This window comes from Corvus cornix, chromosome 8, assembly GCF_000738735.6.
Source record: "Corvus cornix cornix isolate S_Up_H32 chromosome 8, ASM73873v5, whole genome shotgun sequence".
NCBI classification, from domain to species: Eukaryota; Metazoa; Chordata; class Aves; order Passeriformes; family Corvidae; genus Corvus; species Corvus cornix.
The window spans coordinates 13,052,674-13,070,328 of record NC_046338.1 but is presented as its reverse complement, the minus strand read 5'-3'; the positions used below and the strand labels follow the sequence as shown (position 1 = coordinate 13,070,328).

The 17,655-nt window shown below is 36.9% G+C and overlaps 1 protein-coding gene and 1 long non-coding RNA gene across 3 annotated transcripts in view; one reads left to right on the top strand and one right to left on the bottom strand.

The window, feature by feature from the left end:
- ADGRL2 (adhesion G protein-coupled receptor L2) overlaps positions 1-6,460 on the bottom strand; it is a 386,817-nt gene extending 380,357 nt beyond the window's left edge. Inside the window, exon 1 of the mRNA XM_019291634.3 lies at positions 6,316-6,460. The gene's annotated coding sequence lies outside the window, so the exon portion shown is untranslated. The remainder of the gene's footprint in view (positions 1-6,315) is intronic.
- Positions 1-17,655, top strand: part of LOC109145929 — a 64,307-nt gene that overhangs the window by 32,399 nt on the left and 14,253 nt on the right. For both annotated transcript variants that reach the window (XR_002047639.3, XR_002047637.3), the window contains exons 2-3: positions 7,766-7,874; positions 12,997-13,078. This is a non-coding gene — a long non-coding RNA (uncharacterized LOC109145929). The remainder of the gene's footprint in view (positions 1-7,765; positions 7,875-12,996; positions 13,079-17,655) is intronic.

The following is a 17,655-nucleotide window of genomic DNA, read 5'->3' as shown; positions in this document are numbered from 1 at the left end:
ATTCACACTATTATAAAAACTGTCTGGCTCACTTTGCCATTTGCCTCATTAACAAGGAATGGTATGGGCATCATTTGGAAATGGTCTTTTTAGTTCAGGATATAATTAGGAAAATGCTGAAAAATAAATAAACAAATTTAAGAGGAGTGACTCTGGGTGAAAAAAGAACTCCCTAACTTTCATTTTGCTTTTCTTCTGCTCATCACTAATGGGTCTGCACTGGAATTACTACAGATGAACGCACAATGGGCACAGTCTGAACCACTGTGTAATCCTATAATCTACTCTCTCTTTTCACAAGTCATCCTTTCCTCTGAATTGCTGTGAACCCAAGTTGTACATCTGCAGCTTTGTTCTAGCCTCTGTATTGAAAAATATGTGAAAAAAAATATACAGAAAATTTGCAAAACTCAGTGTAAAGACTGTCAAAGCACAAATCTAACAAACACATTCCTCTGAGAGCCTCCAACCAAACAGTACCTGGCATTAGCATGTACTTTCATGATTAACAACAGGGGGTTGTCAGACTGCTATTTCTGAAATAAACAGATTTATCCTGACAGATAATCAGCAGTTTGCACTACCTAATACATGTTACTATCTACCACTGACATCATTACATTAAAAGCACACTTAGTATAATCTTTTGTAGGAAATTAAACAGGTTTTATTATACACTTCTGGTGATTTTTTTTGTGGCAGTTAGAGGGAAGGTTGGTGAAGAGCCTGCAAAGTTAGAGAAAACATCCATAACAAACAACGCAGAGAAGATCCCCAGAAATGCCATGTTGTATTTGTTTTTTCACAATCTATTAATGAAATTTCTAAATAAAACCAAATGTTCTGACTGTAAACCACGTCTTGTAGTTTTAAGCAGTCTTCTATCATGTCCGTGGCTGTCCCTCATATTACCTCAATACTCTTCAGTGTCCCTCTGTCTGCCTGCCCTATACTAGGTTCACATAAAAGCTTGCCATGGAGCATGAACTTGTGAAACATTTCTGATCTTGCCACTTACAGACATATTTTTGGGGCTGGCAGGTGGACTTTGGGAAACAATCAAGCAATGCCTGCATAGTTTTCTGACAAGCTCAACACTTACCTTTAACTTTTGGACATCTCTTTGTTGACCCTCTCTTCCTCCCTTGAGAAAGGAGGCACCAGGTTCCATATTACTCACTGGACAGAAAAAGCAGAAACTTTGGAAGCTATGGAGGAAACATGGAACAAAGTCACTTGAACATGGGATGCCTGTAGATCCTCCCTTCCAACCTGCCTGGTCACTCACCTAGCTGTTTCTGGAGTGATCAAGTTTGGACTCAACATGGGCAATGAAATTTCAATAAGAGAAACTAAATATACCTCCCCTATGTGTGTGTGTGTATATGTATATATGTATATGTATGTATATCTAATATATGTACCCTCCTCCAGATAAACAATTCTTGCCTCAGTTGTAAGGGTAATGAGAATTATATACTCTCAGATTCACTGGAGAAAATACTGAAATTTCTTCCATTTTCTAAATTTTAGGTTGCCAATTGACATTATACTATTACTGTTCTGTGAACTCATGTAGCATAGCCATGGCAAAGACAAGGAACAAAAATTGCACGGGGACTGTTACTTGACTTTAACAAGTATTGCATCTTCTTCCTTAGAGCAAAATTTCTAGTCACAGACTTTTCTGCAGGGGCAAGTCAGATATCAAAGTCCTGGCTCCAGAGGCCTGTTGTGACTCGTCTTATTTCTCCAGAGACAGAACCTGTATCCCTCTCTCAGTCCTTTGTCTCATATGGAATAAATTTTGTCTTTTCTGCCTTCTTCCTTCATAACTTGGCAGGAAGAGAAGTAAGAAATAGTGTCTAGTGACTGAGGGATTTTTATCCATTTACACTCATGCGTTTTCACATGCCATTCCCCCCAGTGATAAAAAAACCAACTACCCCCCAACTAAAACAGTAGAACTAAAACAGTGGGAGGGATGAAGTTCCTTACAGGATGAGTGTAACCTTTAAACAAAGAAGTGGCAGCATCACACACTTTAAATGCATCTTAATTCCTATGTACTCTTTGTCTCCTATAAAACCTAGCTTTTGACAATTATGTCTGTATTGATCAAGGAACTTTTACCCTCCTTTTTCCCTGTATTCTTTGACAAAACCTTTCAGTTGCAGTTGTTAAAACTAATGCAGAATTTTGCCACAGATCTTTTGCCTCAGGTACACTGGACAAAAATGCAGCATCTGATACTCTGATGTGGAATGGAGAAATAAATGTTAATCTAACCAAGTGATTTCAGTGGTTTATTTTGTTTTCATTTTTAAAAGTATTGAATTCCTACTGACCCACGTTCTGTGTATTTTTGTACTCAGTGATTTTTGAGGTTGCTTAGATTTTCGTTTGCATTAGATATTTTGTGTCCAAAGGTCAAATGAGCATTGCTTTTGAGTCAGATGCCTACTGGCTGCATTTCTAATACTTAATCTTTTCACACTGAGAAAAATAAAAAAGTGGGAGGCAGTTCAAGCTATCCCAAATAAAGAGACAGAAGTAAAGCAAGAATTACTTTTCCTGTGTGGACTGCTCTTGCTCATTTCTCCTCAAGAGATAACACTCACTGACATAATGTCAGATAACCATGTTCAGTGTTTCACAGACTTGCCATTTAAAGATTCATTTCCACTCCACTTATTTTCTTTTTATCAGTTTCTCTTTTTGTGCATTTCATCTGTGAAAATTTTCATTTAGACTCTCAGAACAGGTATTTGGGAAAGAGGGAAGCAAAAAAGTTTGACTTGACTTAAAACACCTCTAGAAATTATAAGGAGAGCAAGATAGGACAGAAGAATGAGTTATCATGAGAATAGTTGTTTGCATAAAATTCTCAGCTCTTACTAAAGCTTAGTGCAGTTCCTGGGGAAGGTGGATATATAAAGCCTCAGGTTAACTTCAGTCATTACCAAGCATTTTACATCTGCTGAAGAATTCCAAACATATTAAAGGTTGTCAATCCAAATCTTTAGACCAAAATAAATAAATAGAAAACCAACCAACCAACCAAATAAATAAATAAACAAACAAGGAGCAACTTCAAAGGCTGTCAGTAGGCAAGTTATAGATCTGATTCAGCTTTTAACCCCTAGAGGTGTAAGCACACTTTATCTGCAAAAGATATGCGATGTCTGTACTCTGCAATATTACATTTTAATAATCTGCAGCACAAGGCAATAATAAAAAAGGAGAATATGATATAATTGTGTACATAATTTGATGAGAAGCTGTGGGGAACATAGTCTTTCTACACAATTATAGAAAATACTAATAACGAATCCTTGAGGACTTTGTTGACAATTAAGTTTCGTATTTTTAGCTATGTATTTTCTCAAAAGCTCTACAACGTACTTTTTAGGATTCCCATTTTTTTTTTTCCTCCTCTATAGAATACTTCTAAGGTGTCGTTTAGCTGAAAATTGAAGCCAAGGCATTCAAGAAGTTGGGTGGAACTTAGTAATAATCTCTAAAGCATTCTTTTAAGATGGTAAAACCAGCAGAAAAGAGCCTGATGGGAGTAAGAACCCTGCATTGTACCCAGCTACGAGCTTTACTATGTCCTGTGGATCCTGCTGCAAGGCACAGTATAGCAGAGTACCAGATAACTTATCTAGAAGAGAGGTTTGATTGAGTTACTATAGCAATGGCAGGTTTGCAGAGGCAGAGGGAGGAACCACACCAATGGGAAAAAGGAACTGGCTGCAGAGGGTCACTGACAATCTTGTCTAGAAAACTCCATGACATAAGTTAGCCTGAAATGAAACATAGGGTCTCACTCCTTTGAAAGTTCACTGAAAATACGTTCAGAGGCCTTGATAATATTTCATTTCAGCCTGATTTGATTTCATTTAATTCGGTGTATCAAGGAATTAAACTGAGTTGTGTCAAGTAAACCTGGTGAACTTAAAGGAAACTTGAGTACATAATTTGGAAGGAACTGTATGAACTGCTGCTGCTGACTCACTAAGGACCACTTTTGTCCCTGTGAGACATTGGTCATTGGGTAAAAGATGGAAAAGAATCAGGAAATAGCTGTCTGCTGCAGCAACATTTTAATCCACTTACAAAAAGTCTTTCTTGGAAAGGCCTTTTTCATATCTCCAGTGGTGACTCATCTAATCTCATCTCTGTATATTGCTAAACTCCACAGGGATCACCTTTACTTCCCAACTTTACCCTGGCCAGAGATTCAGTCAGACAAAAGATCCTTAATGTCTTTCCTTAAGTTCAGCTCACTTCTCTAAAATGCATTTCCCCTCTCTTTCACAAAATGAAAGAGGTCTTTTTTTAGAAATGCTTTCTTTTTTCCCCTCCTTTTTTGTTTTCTGGTTTTTTTTTTCTTCTGAGGGATGCAGGGTGCCTGTATCAAATGCTGCTTTTCTGTAAATCAAATTTTTTTTGTGTGGAGCAAGTTGAGTTTCTGGGAAGAATGTATTTCTTTTTTCCTGTCTAGAAAGGATTCTCAAATCTTACTTTTAAAATTCATATGTCAAAAATACATGTTTGTTCGCCGACATTAGATATGTGCTTGTTCTCTCTAATATTACTCAGAAAACTCTGCACTTGAAAGAGTTAATAAAAATTCTAATTACAGGATAAGAAAGAAAGGTCAGACTCCACTTACATCATTGTGAAGGGCTTTTATTACACACTGCTATAAAACATATTTCTTTTTTTCAGTTGCCATCCTCACAGGGTAACATGCATACCAATGGGATCTCCAAAATGCCATGAAGCAAAAGATATTTATCTGCTAAATTCTATGTACAGTAACCTTACAAATGCCAGAGAAAGAAAGATTGCCCTCTGCACAGTAATACTTGTGTAGATGTCTTCTTTATGCTAACAATGACAAGGCTCTCTAGGTTTCTACTGTACTCCAAAATCAGAATGAATTTTCTTTTCAAAAAGCAGTCTGTATATCAAAGAGAAAAGATGAACATTTTAGGCATTGAAATACTTAATATAGTGAGAAAATACTCTCCTAAAGCATTTTTAGTAAAAACATCTAATCCAGAAAGGTAAAATGAAAATGTATGACTCAAGCGTTCTTGAAGCAATTAGACAGGATATGTTTGGGAATATCTCTCTGTCCTGGCTGGTCAACTAAATTCTCATTTTGAACTCTGTTTGAAGCCTCACTGAACTGTTATTTGATTAACTTGACTATGCTAGATAGCAAGTTATACAAAAGCAGGGTGGCTCCAAATCTAATTGCTGTCATTTTTTAAATCCAGCTGTGCAAAACAACAAACAAGAAGTTTACTGTGGGACAAGTACAAGTCAGAAAAATTCTAATTTTTGCAATATATTAGTCTTCAAATCCATTACTTGTGATTTAACATATCCAAAGTTGTTTATATAGTTATTTATATAATTATTTTCAGCCCTAAATTCCGACAATATATTCAAAGAATATATATTAATAAATGCAAGATTTACTGTCTGCTTTCACAAAACCAGTGTGTGCTGTCAGATGTATTAGTGCAGTATTTCAAGTGATGTATGCTCAAAGTTAGAACGTAACTAATGACGTAGTGACTTAACTTTCCTTTCTTAAGGAGTTTTTTAGGAATCACATTCAAATAGTTGTTTCAGAGTTGCATTTTGTTTGCAGAGCAAGCACTGCCTATTCAACCTTTCTAAACAATAAATATTAACAGATAATAGTGAGGGTTTGATTTCATCACTTCTGCTGGCAATTCTACTAACTATATGTTTATCTTGTGGTCTAAATTTATGACAGGCCCATTTGCAGTGAGGCCTGCAGTTTCCTTGTTTACAACACTGCAAAGTAAAAGGTGACCTTTTTATTTTTGTTTAAAACCTTTCAGCAGTTTGTTCTGCTCCAGAGATAGCACCTTAATAAGGTTTCAGGCCAGAAAGCTCTCTTGTTTTCTTTTGTGGGGGTACAGTTCAGTGCATTTACTTACACAGACATTAGAAAACATTTTTAAAACGTAATACAAACTTGGCTGAAGACTACATTTGGAGATTAGAAAGCTACTGCACTGAGATCCTACCTGCTATTATGAAAAGGAAAAGAAAACCAGGGGGTAGAGGATACATAGCTGGATAAATAAACAGAAAATGAGCTGTTTAAACAGTTGTATCTATACACACAAGTAATAAAAGCATCAGGCACCTGGTGCAAATCTATTAGGACCTAATTCTGACAACAATATGCATCATTATAGTGGGATCTGATAAAGAGCAAACACTGGAGGCATTACATGTCTTTAGAAGAATCAGACTTCCTACCTTAGCAAGAGTGATAGAAGGTAAGTCCCCCTTTAAAGAAAGTTGTAAGTAAAGCCAGGCAGCAGTTGCAGTGAATTGAGTCCTTTCAGTCACTGTATACATGCAGTAGTTCTGCAATAAGGGAAAAATATAATGGGAGGAGCAGCTGTGAACGAGTGACCTCCTGAAGCTGAGTTCTCTTTGTGAATCGAGCACTGGGAGCCAGTGCCTCTGATTTGCATGGATTATCTCCACTTGAACAGATACATTTAAATTAACTGGCACAGGGGCACAGGGATTAAAAAAAAAAAAAAAAAAAAAAGGAAAGAAAGAAAAGGAGAGGGGGGGGAAAAAAGGAAGAGTAAGTGGGTGAGTGAAGGAGCGCGGGCAGCGGAGGAGAGCGCGGAGGGCGAGCGGCGAGCGGGGCGCTCGGCTGGGTGCGCTGGCTCGGCAGCGCTGCGGCTCGGAAGAGCTACAGCTCCCTCTTCATGTCGCAGCCGTAAGACGAGGAAAGCTGTCATTATGGTCGGGTTTAAAACAGATTCCCCCACCCCCGCCCCTGCTCTCCCCAGCTTATGATGGTCCATTTGATCAGATTTCTACAAACACTTAATAACTCAGCCTGACGCGCACCCAGGGTTTTGGACTGCGAGTCTCAAATGATTATAAATCTGGTAAACCCTGCTAAACGATTTTAAACACAGAAATATTTTGAACATAGTAACTTGTACACGTGGAGATGGGATATTTCCAAGTGTGCCGTGACAGATTTATTATTTGTGAGTGTACAGGTGTCTTTAAAATAGTTAAGGGATGGCAGCATTCAAAGCATGCTGTGCGGGAAGGTCACTAACAGGATAATGGTGTGTGTTTCAGCCAGTGTTTTCAATGTTATCTAAAATCTATCAAGACAAAAGAGAGACAAAAAATTTGCATTCAACCACTTCAGAATTTCTCCCTTATTACCATAAATACCACAAACATTACCTGTTGCACACTCCTGATTTGATTTAAATGCAGTACTTAAGCTGATTAGAGAAATATGAGAGTATGTTCAACCCTCTTGAACCTGCATCCAATCCAAGAAGATCCTGAACTAAACTTTGTTTCTTTTGTTCAGAGTACTTAAAATAAGTTCTTTGTACACCATGGCATAGAATTTTGTGAACCTCTGCATGGGTTCATTCTGATCAGAAATTAGACCAAAAGTCATGAAAAGATAGTAGAATGGCTAGTCATGTGTTTTTTCATCAACATCTGAAAACAGGAATGGATGCAATTGCATTCTTTGAGCATTATTCATTGGTGAGATTTGGTGGGAAATAATGGCCTGCATTATTACTTAAAAGACTCAAACGTTGCCTTGTAAGATGCATGTCTTACTGTAAAATACTGCTTGATCAGAGATAAATAGAATGAAACTGTCTACAAAGACAACCACGGCTAAAGTCTGTCTCTTGCTCATTTGCAGATCAAGCCGAGTCCAGCATGAGTCTGTTGCATTTCACATTTCTGAGGATCCCAACATTTATTTGTAACACAGAATCCAGAATAGTGCCTTTATCTGAACAGAATATAGGGTAAGTACTATACTTAATCTAATGAGAAACTGCTTCCTGGAAATATCACATTTACAGTAAAATTTGCTACAGATAAATGATCCTATAGACATTGGAAAAAGTAATGGAGGATATATTTGGGTTTTCTAAGACATGCTATATGACACAGTTATTGTTGTACCATTTAAAGTGCTTCCTCTAAGAAATGCTCTTGGTTCACTGGAAGTCTGGGAGTTTGATTATTTTATTATGAGAGGGGAAGGATCCTTCAACTAGACTCTGTCTCTTTGAGTACTTACCCAGATAGTATTTAATCTGACTGAAATATCATCCTTCCCTGCACACTCTCCAGAACTTCTCAACTATGTTCTTTGGTTGTATCTTACTTGTAAATTGGACCCCAAATTTTATTTCTTATTTTCTCAATTGTTCTTTTTCCAGTGACTGCTCACCAGGTAATAACAGATGAATTTGACTCCAGCAGGGCACTCCGAAGTCTAGTCCCAATATCAAACCTGTATATCATAGCTGTGTAAAGCAGCCTCCTAGTTGATAGATGGCTTTGAAAAAGATGGACTGTCAACCAAATTTGCTCTTATTACTCTGTACCCTGCAATACACTCCTCAGTGCTGCAGTATCCAAGCTGATAATGGCATAGCTATTCAGTCCCACCAACCTGTATGTCACCAGCAACAGGGAATCCTAGAAAAAGAAAGAAATAATCCAGCAGTGAAAGGGATTTTGCCTTAAAGGTACATGTAAGAGGAAAAGCCTATGTAAGGAATTGAGACAGCCGGGGAACGTACAAGTAAAATTCCCAGGGACAATGTGCACTGGATTCAGAAGCTGTAGGGTGTATCTTATTCTCTGGAAAGATATGTATGCCTGCAATGTCATCTGCTAAAATTCATCAAGAGAAGACCTTACTAGAGATGTGCCTGGAGGTAATGTTGAATTAAGATGTGGATTTGAGGAAGTGGTGTAAGAAAGAGCAAACTGAACGGGCAACTGGAGATTTATGGGCACTTGTTGAGCGAGAGGTCATATAAGAGATACCTCAGGGGAGACTGGTGAGTCAGGCAAGTCTGTAAAAATATAACAAGTGGAGCGATCTGGGAAACAGAGGAAAGTGAAATAATAGGTTTGTCATCTGGGAAACTCAAAAACTACATCAGAAAAAAACAAAACAGTATGTAGAAAGGAAGTAGAAAAGTTAATTCCAGAAAAAAAATGTTGGAAACAAGAATCCAAGTAGTAGAGAAGTTAGTGAGAAGGGAAGAACAAAAGTAAGGATCATCTGTTAATAGAAGGCAAAATGACTAAGAAAAAATAGTGTCTGCTTGAACAGGGAGCCTGTGTTAATCAGAAACAAATAAACTGTCACTAAATCAATTCCCCAGAGCAGGATGTGAGGTCATTTCTCAGTACGGAAGATGTGGGTGGAAAAGGAAAAATGTATTCTGCTGGGAATAAGGAAGGATCTTTTTTTTAAATTTCATTTTCTTCAATGGGAAACGATGCTAAGAAATTCCCACTGGAATAAATCAAAGATTATTAGACTAAATGATTTCATTTTAGGTAGGGGAAAAATGCCTAAAAAGGGAAGACTTGTGGGAATAGTAGCTGGCTGAATATCCATGGAAAAAAATGGGACTGAGGTCCACATTATTTAAAAGAAAAAGAACCTTTAGAAATCTATGGAAACCTTAGTAGAGGTTCATGTCTTCTTGCTGTACCCAACAAGAAGCAATCTGCTCAATGAAACAAATCTGCTCAATGAAAATTGAGCTATGGTTGAGGAAATACTGGTGGATGATCAGGAAAGAGAAGGTAAAGGAAGGGACCAAGTGTTCAAGTGTTCAAGCTACTCAGGAAAGATCTGAAGAAAGAGTGAGTAAACTTGTGTAACTGCCTTCAAATAATCTAATAGATTAGAAAGGAAAAAGAAAGTATGGCATGCATCAGACAGAATACATTTGGGCCACACTAAAGCATCTGTTTACCAAGCAGTCACCAGCCAGTAAGAGATGAGCCTACCACCCTCTTTCTTCTGATAAGCAGTACAGGGACTATCAGAACACTGGTCCAAAAGCAGATCGTATGTTAAGTTCATTTACATGCAATGGAACAATCAATAAAAATAAGGCTTTATGGCTCAAAGGGCAAAATTTGTTAGCCTAAAAGATCTTGTTGGTAAAATTAGACAGACCAGATTATTCAAGACCTTGAATATGGAAGACCCTTGGAAATTTTTTAGATCAAAAGAGCTAAAGATATGTGGAATGTGTGGCTGATGGAGAGGAGAGAATGCATGGCAAAGTGGTCAAACTATTCCATGAAGAGGAAGAACCCCTTCAACATTATTAGAGACATGCAATCACAGGATGAAAGCAAAAAGATGGATCAACAGACAGATGTGTATTAGAGGTCAAAATACAAAGTAAAGTGAAAATTGTCAGCAGCCAAACTGAGCTACAATTTGGAAAGGCTTTTTAACCAAAGAGGAAAACAATCTTCATTCAGATGAGACAAAAAACCTGTGGGTCTTCTATATGAGCTAATAGAAGTAAAGAAAATCTATCTACAATTAAGTACTACTTCATGTATGTTTTCAGAGGAAAGAGGATAAATAGTAGGAAAGAAGTTTTGATGACAGAAAATCACCAAACTGGAAGCAAAACTAAAAGCACAGTGTACTCAGGACAGGGAGAGGTATCAAATAAAGTCCATTCCACAGTCTGACAAGAAAGGGAACATGAAATCCCAGTCCTGGTAGGAAGCAGCTCAGACATGATACTGGCTGACTGGAGATGAGCAAATGTATTATCCATTTATAAAAGGAGACCTATGCAGCTACAAACCCATTAGTTTGACCTCAGTTGCTTTAGAAGAAATTTTGAAGGAAAAAGTAATTGAAGACAGGGAGGCAAATGGAAAATGGGATAACATACAAAAAGGATTTACTAAAGATAGAATGTACCCAGTGAATTTGTTATCACTCTCTAATAAGATAACTGATTTTCTAAACAAAAGATTTGTGATAAATCTTATCTATATCTGTGCTGCATATGATACAGCATTACATAGGAAGCAGGGGATTAGGAGAAGAGTTGTAAAGTGGATAAGAGATTGTCTAATGGATAGATAGCAACAGGTGGCATTGAAAGAAGCAGCATCAAACTGCTGGAAATTTACTAGCAGGAATTCTCAAAAATTGGTCTTTCAATCAATCTTTTTTTAAGATTCAGCCATGAAGAGAAGAGGTATGAAATCTATAGTTTCCAGTAAGCTAGGAAAAAAAGTCCTTACAAAAGAGGATAAGTGGGTTTTTTGATTCTATAAAATACAAGTACCTGGATATTTTATACACACATGAAATGCGGTAGTACATTTTTCTGTAATAATTTAAAAAAAAAAGAATATTCATGCCATGTAAAGACCTGGGAGTATGGCCTTATCTGAAATTCTGTACATGGTCTTTGTCACTTGGAATCAAGAAAATAAGCAAAAACTGGAATATTTGCAAGGAGGTGCAACTGCAGTGGCTGGCAGACTGGAGAGTCACCATTCATGGAAGAGAGTAAAATACTTTGCTGCTTTTGTCTGACTAAGCAAAAAGCTGAAAGAGGATATGACTGGAGTCTGTAAATGTATTTGTTAGACACCAGACTGGAAAACAGTTGACTAAGACTATAGAACGAGGCTGACAAATGGAAAAGCAGCTCATGCTTAGATAAGAAATGCAGGGAGGATTTCAACCATAGAAAAGTGAATTTTCCAGACTCCCAATAGCTGTAGTAGGGGTAAAAAAAAATTAAATGTGTTTTAATAGAGAATGATTCTTCTATTAAAGATGTCCTTTCACCTGGTTGCCTATGCAATTAGAAGACTAGACTTGAGAGATTCTTCATCTTTTGTTCCCAGTTTCTGTAATATATTCCATTGAACTCGGTGACCTGTCATGTGTCTTCTCCCTCCCCCTTTTTCAGTGCCAATCAGTGTCTCTGGTGGTGCTGAAGACCCGAGCAGACTCAACGGTGTATCTGTCATGCTTCAGAATATGCTGTCTGTAGATGCACTGTGCATTCTTCCCACTTCTACCCTTCATTTTGAAACCTGTCTGATAAGGATAGATTATGTCATAGATACAACAATTATTTTAGCATCCAGTACAGAATCTGTTAGGCACTCCATCCAAGATAACTAAGAAAGAAAAGAAACATAGAAAGGAGCAAGATAATGTAGCAGGAAAAGACAAGAGTGCAGTTTACCAGGAAAATATTGCTGGAGCAAAAGAAATGAGAAAAGCATATTAACTTTTAGCCATGACTGACATCACAGAGCAAGTCAGGCAGAGAGAATAGAAGTTGTAGAAAAGATTAGAGAAAATGGACAAAGAAATTCAAGAAAACATTTTTTAACTTTACAAGAGGCTTGATTTTGATTCACTTATAAAAGAGGTCCCTTTGATTTATTTAAATCCCCCCTGAACATCCTTGCTCTGCAATTGTACACCCTGTTAACAATTCTCTGTTGATTAGACAATGGAAAAGCAGAAAAGAACCAATCATGGTTATAACAGCAGAAAAGCCAAATACCTTCTAACAACTGGCTATCACATTATCTGCTGCATCCCAGAAAGGAAAGTCCAGCAGATATAACTCAGTACCTACAAAGTTAGATTAATATGCAAAAACACCAATGTAATGCTGTTGGTGCTATTTTTGTTTATTCCTGTTCTCAATATAGGCAGATGTGAACATCAGTAGCAAACAAATACATTCAGATATAATAAGAGATCCTGGATTTTTTATAACTTATCATAAATTCATATGCAAGCTGTAACTAAATCCCAAACATTCAAAATAACCAATATCAAAAGATTCTACCTGAAGCACTTCCATCAGAGCTTATTAATTCCAGAATGAAGAGCCTATGATCTGGTTTCCTAAGGAGAAAAGTTGAGGAAATCAGATCCTTGGTGACCCTCTAAATGAAGCCTTTGAAGGAGTCCAAGGCAGTCAGAGATTTTCTGGCTGAAGAAATTTCATTGAGAAAAGCTGCTTTGTTAAACTGGAGAACTTTTTATAAAGTGGTGTAGATGCCACGGAAGGCTCTAAGGAAGCCTTTGATCCCTTGCAGGTCTCTTTGTAGAGGCGAAGAAATGTGGTGCAGCAATGGTGCAGCTGGCTGAGAGTTTTGGACCCTGTTTTCCCTGTCTCAGGTGAGTAACTATGGTAATATATTCACTCTTCTGCTTAGATAAACTCACTGATAGTAGCAAAGGTGGGGAGAAGATTTAAGTTTCATTTGGAAGTTGTAGATCCCAGAAAGAATAATAATAATTAAAAAAAGGTCCTTCTATTAATTTAAACAAACAAAGAAACAAAACTCTCTTAATCTTGTGAGGCAGATACCCAGCTTTCCCACCACCTGTCGTAAGTCCAAAGGGGCTGTTTTGCAGAGAATCACAAATTCTGTAGGTCTGAGAGAGAAAAGAATCCAATTAGAGATGAATTCTACCTGAAGAAACATGAAATTTCCAAAGGCTTTTCTTTTTTTACCCCAACTTTTACCAAATCTTCATAAAAACCAAAAATTAATCACCTTAGAAACAACCTGTCTGAACAGCAGCCAATCTTCAGATTTTAGCTTGGAAGAGGCTCAAATTTAACCCTCTGGGGAGATATTAGGTGATGAATGGGGAATTCACCAAGAATCCACATCTCAACAAAAATTGAACTGAAAAAAATTGTTCCATGGATTTTTCACTAAATGAGCAATCTAGAAAAAAAGAAAGAAAGTTGGTGCCTAGTGTGAAACTATTTGACTGATAAATTCCTGTATGACTTTAATTTTCCTGTATGACTTTAATTTTACTGTGTGCTTGCAGATACATAAGTTTTTTCTTAATTTAGAGATAATCTCTTAAGTAGTTTCATACTATATTTTGAAAATATGGAAAAAAAGGATGTTCTGGATAGTTTGAGGTTTACCTGTGATGTTTGTAGGTGATCAAATTACGAGTTCAGACTTCCAAACCCCACGTAAAGAAAATGCATTTTAAACATATTTAGTAACAGAAGAAAAAGGAATAAAATAAAGCATTTCAGAGAACATTGAAACAATTACTGGTGTTTTACTTGTAATGACAGCTTTCCCACACTTTATACAAAGAACAGAGTGCCTGTTAGGCCAAAATGTGGTGCATAATCTTTATGGAAGAAGGGTGAAATTTAAATCCAGACTCTAAGACTGGATTGTGTAATGAGCAATAGACAGACTATGCATTTAATTCCATTAAGTGAAATGTATTTCATTAACAAAAGTGTTAGCAGAATTAAAACCTCACACTAAAGGAATGTGAAAATCATCAGTGGCAGCCAAAAAGCTGCTACAATATGGCACATATTGCAGAAGAACTGAGGCTGATGTGGGATTAAATACATATGAAATGAATAAAAAAAACCTGACAAAATTGTAGCAAAATTTGAATGTTAATTTATGGCACCTAGTGAAAGAAGCAGGACAGCAGATAATCTGCATATAAATGGCCTCAACACATTTCTTGGTGCCAGTCTGTTACCCTGCTCAGAACGAAACAAAATACATTTCTTAACCAGACTAAGACAAGAAATTGCCAAACAAGGGATTCATTAAATTTAATTAGTTAAACAGGAATAATAGAATCAACAGTTTTTTTAATACAGTAAAACTAAGAAATGGTTGAAAATGAGGTATGGAATAGAGAAAGCAGGAAAAGACAGGAAAGAAGAAATAAAAATAACACAGGATATCTCCATATTAAAGATAGAATGCTTTCACATAGACACTGTGTTCCACATAATTATGCTAATTGACCCTGAGAAACAGTTTTATGTCTTGTGAGGCTCTGAGCATTGGAAAGGACTCTGAGGAGCACCACCTAGGGAAAGAAAAACTACCATAAATATCTGGTGACAGAATAAGGTATAATACCACAGACTTCCAAATAAGATTATGTAACAAGTCCACCCATAAGCATCATCATAACAGAAACAAAAAAGGCAATAGGGGAAAGTTTATTCATGATTATATTGTTCTCTACTTTCCAATATTTTTAAAAGCAAATTGAAAACAAATATTACATAAATCTATGAAAACTAAATGCACATATTTTTTAATTGTTTAAAACAAAAATAATTTTAGATTTTGATTTTCTTTTCATAAATCTATTCTGTCTTTATTATCCACCTCAGAGGGCTGGCTAGTTCTTGCAACAAGTATTATGTTAAATTTCTAAAGTGCCTGAAGTTTTTTTTATTTAGTTATATAAGTGAAAACTTGTATGTATATAGATGAATTCAGCAAGAAAAAATATTAAGAAACAGCATGATGAATGATAAATAAAAAATCCAAGACGTTTGATTTGTTTTATGTGGGATTCTGTTTTACCAAGATTAGGAAAATTTCAGAAGCCCTCTATTTTAGAAGTGTTATCTACTAGTATTCAAGATTTTTTATCAGAATTCACAGTGAGTTCTTTAGTACTGTAGTCATCACATCTGATTACACTGATTGATATCACATAACATTTGATAGAGCTCTGACACATTTTTTTTTTGAATGACCAACTGCAACAAATCTTATCTGCTAAACTGCATGAAAGAAAGGGATCAGTGAGTTTTTGTGTAAGTAAGTGGAGCTATATTTTCAAAGTTACCTGAGGCTTCTTCCACTTGTGTCTTAGGATATAATGTCATCAAACAAGACAAAAGAGTGACTCTATTGTCATTATAAAAGTTCCAGTGTCTCTTCTCTCCATAAATATATTAGTGGTTTTGCCTTTAATTGCTGGAATGGTTCAAGGAGTGAACTGGATATCTGATAATTCCCTCAGACTTTTTTCAGTGGCAGCAAAATCTAAATCATCTTCCATGGTCTTTGCCTCCTTACCTGCATCAGGGCTTCCCCCACATATTCCCCTGTAAACCTTTTTTAGCTCTTCACCCTGCTCCAGATTCTGCAACCCCAGTTGTTTCCGTGGAGCACCAAGTCCCCTCCTCCAGGTGTCTCAGGGCCTTTTCTGCAGCTCAGGACTGCCTAATGACTTCACCACTTCCTCACCTTTGTCTGTGCAATTGAAAACATAGATCTGTTAACATTACAGATAGATGTTTTCAGTGACTGACTCACTTGGAGACTTTTGGTGTTTTCCTGGCATTAGTTCATGTTGTTTCTTTCCCTGTTTCATCCCCCTTCAACAGAGTCTGTTAGTTTTGGTCTGTGCAGAAGAACAGAAGATTAGTCAAGTGAACACAATAATATTTGTACCAACAACAGACAGCAGTCTCCTCTCTTCTCCCCAGTTACCAATGTAGTACTTTAGGATATGAAATGTTCATTTCTCAAGCACCATTTTGAGATTTGCTATTTAATTTCAGCAAAGTATGATGATCAAGTATATTAAATACCACTCAGCTGAGAATGTTCCCATTTCATACCTTGATTCTTGAAATGTTTAGGGCTAATCTTTAGTTTCCTATTTTGTTTCTAGTAATTTCAGTGTAACTGTACACAGTACCTAAAATTAATGGTTAAAAAGCAGCTCCACAGGCATTAAAATGAAACAAATGAAACAGCTCTGGGGTCCCCTGCTTAAGGACATGGACCTGTTAGAATGAGTTCAGAGGAAGCCACAAAGATGATCAGGGGCTGGAGTAGCTCTCTTATGCAGACAGAGAGAGTTGGGGCTCTTCAGCCTGGGGAAGAGAAGGCTCCTGGGAGAAGCTGCCCAGAGAAGCTGTGGATGCCCCATCCCTGGAAGTGTTCAAGGCCAGGTTAGATGGAGCAATCTGGTCTAGTGGAAGGTGTTCCTGTCCATGTCATGGGGCTGGAACTAGATGGCTTTTAAGGTCTCTTCCAACCTAAAGCATTCTATCATTCTGTGATTCTAACATTTATTTAATGGGGCTAAGGCCAAAGGTGTAAATAAAAAGATATTTTTAAAGACTAAGAATTTTAATTTCTTGTTAATCCTGTAGTATATTAATAAAACCGGACATTAAAATTTTAATTTAAATACAACACTAGGAGTCTCATCTTTCTAACTATCTGTATACTCAAAAAGAAGAGAGAGAAAGAGCAATTCCTTCAAAGAGCAATCCAGGTCACCTAGGGCAGGCCGGGCCCCCAACCTTCCGTTTTACCTTTGAACTGAGGTTTCACCTGTGAAGAAGCAACAGCAAGTTTCCAGAGAAGATGGATTAATTAAATGGATCTGTTGTCTTTTATTCCAGTTGAGTATCAGGAGCAGTGCTGTGTTTGCCATGTCAAAGATGAACACATTTATTTTGGGACCTTTTTAACAAGCAGCTAATGGATGTTGATACCCATTTACCATTACAGTTAGTGACAATTTGATGTCTATGCTGACATTGTTTTGAGAATCTCATCCCAGGAGATTTGAATAGAAAATCTAGCAACCTTTTTTTTTTTTTTTTTTTTTTTTTTTTTTTTTTTTTTTTTTTTTTCCCCAGGGACTCTTGTTCCCTGAAGTATTTCTATTACTTCCTGTCACTACTTGTTTTAGCAACCCAACTCCTGCCTTTCGGAAGTGAATGAAAACAGTTTGGGCAGCACCTGGATGAATTTCTTTCAGCTCTTTGGCTGCCTTTAGGAAGCTCTTTTTCATTAAAAGTGATTTGCATACTACCAAACTGTATTCCTTATAAGCGTCGAAGCTGATTTGAAGCAAAGGGTTGATGGGCAAAAATCAACAAAATTGCTAAGGAAGAGTTAATAAGGTCAAACAAATTAGTT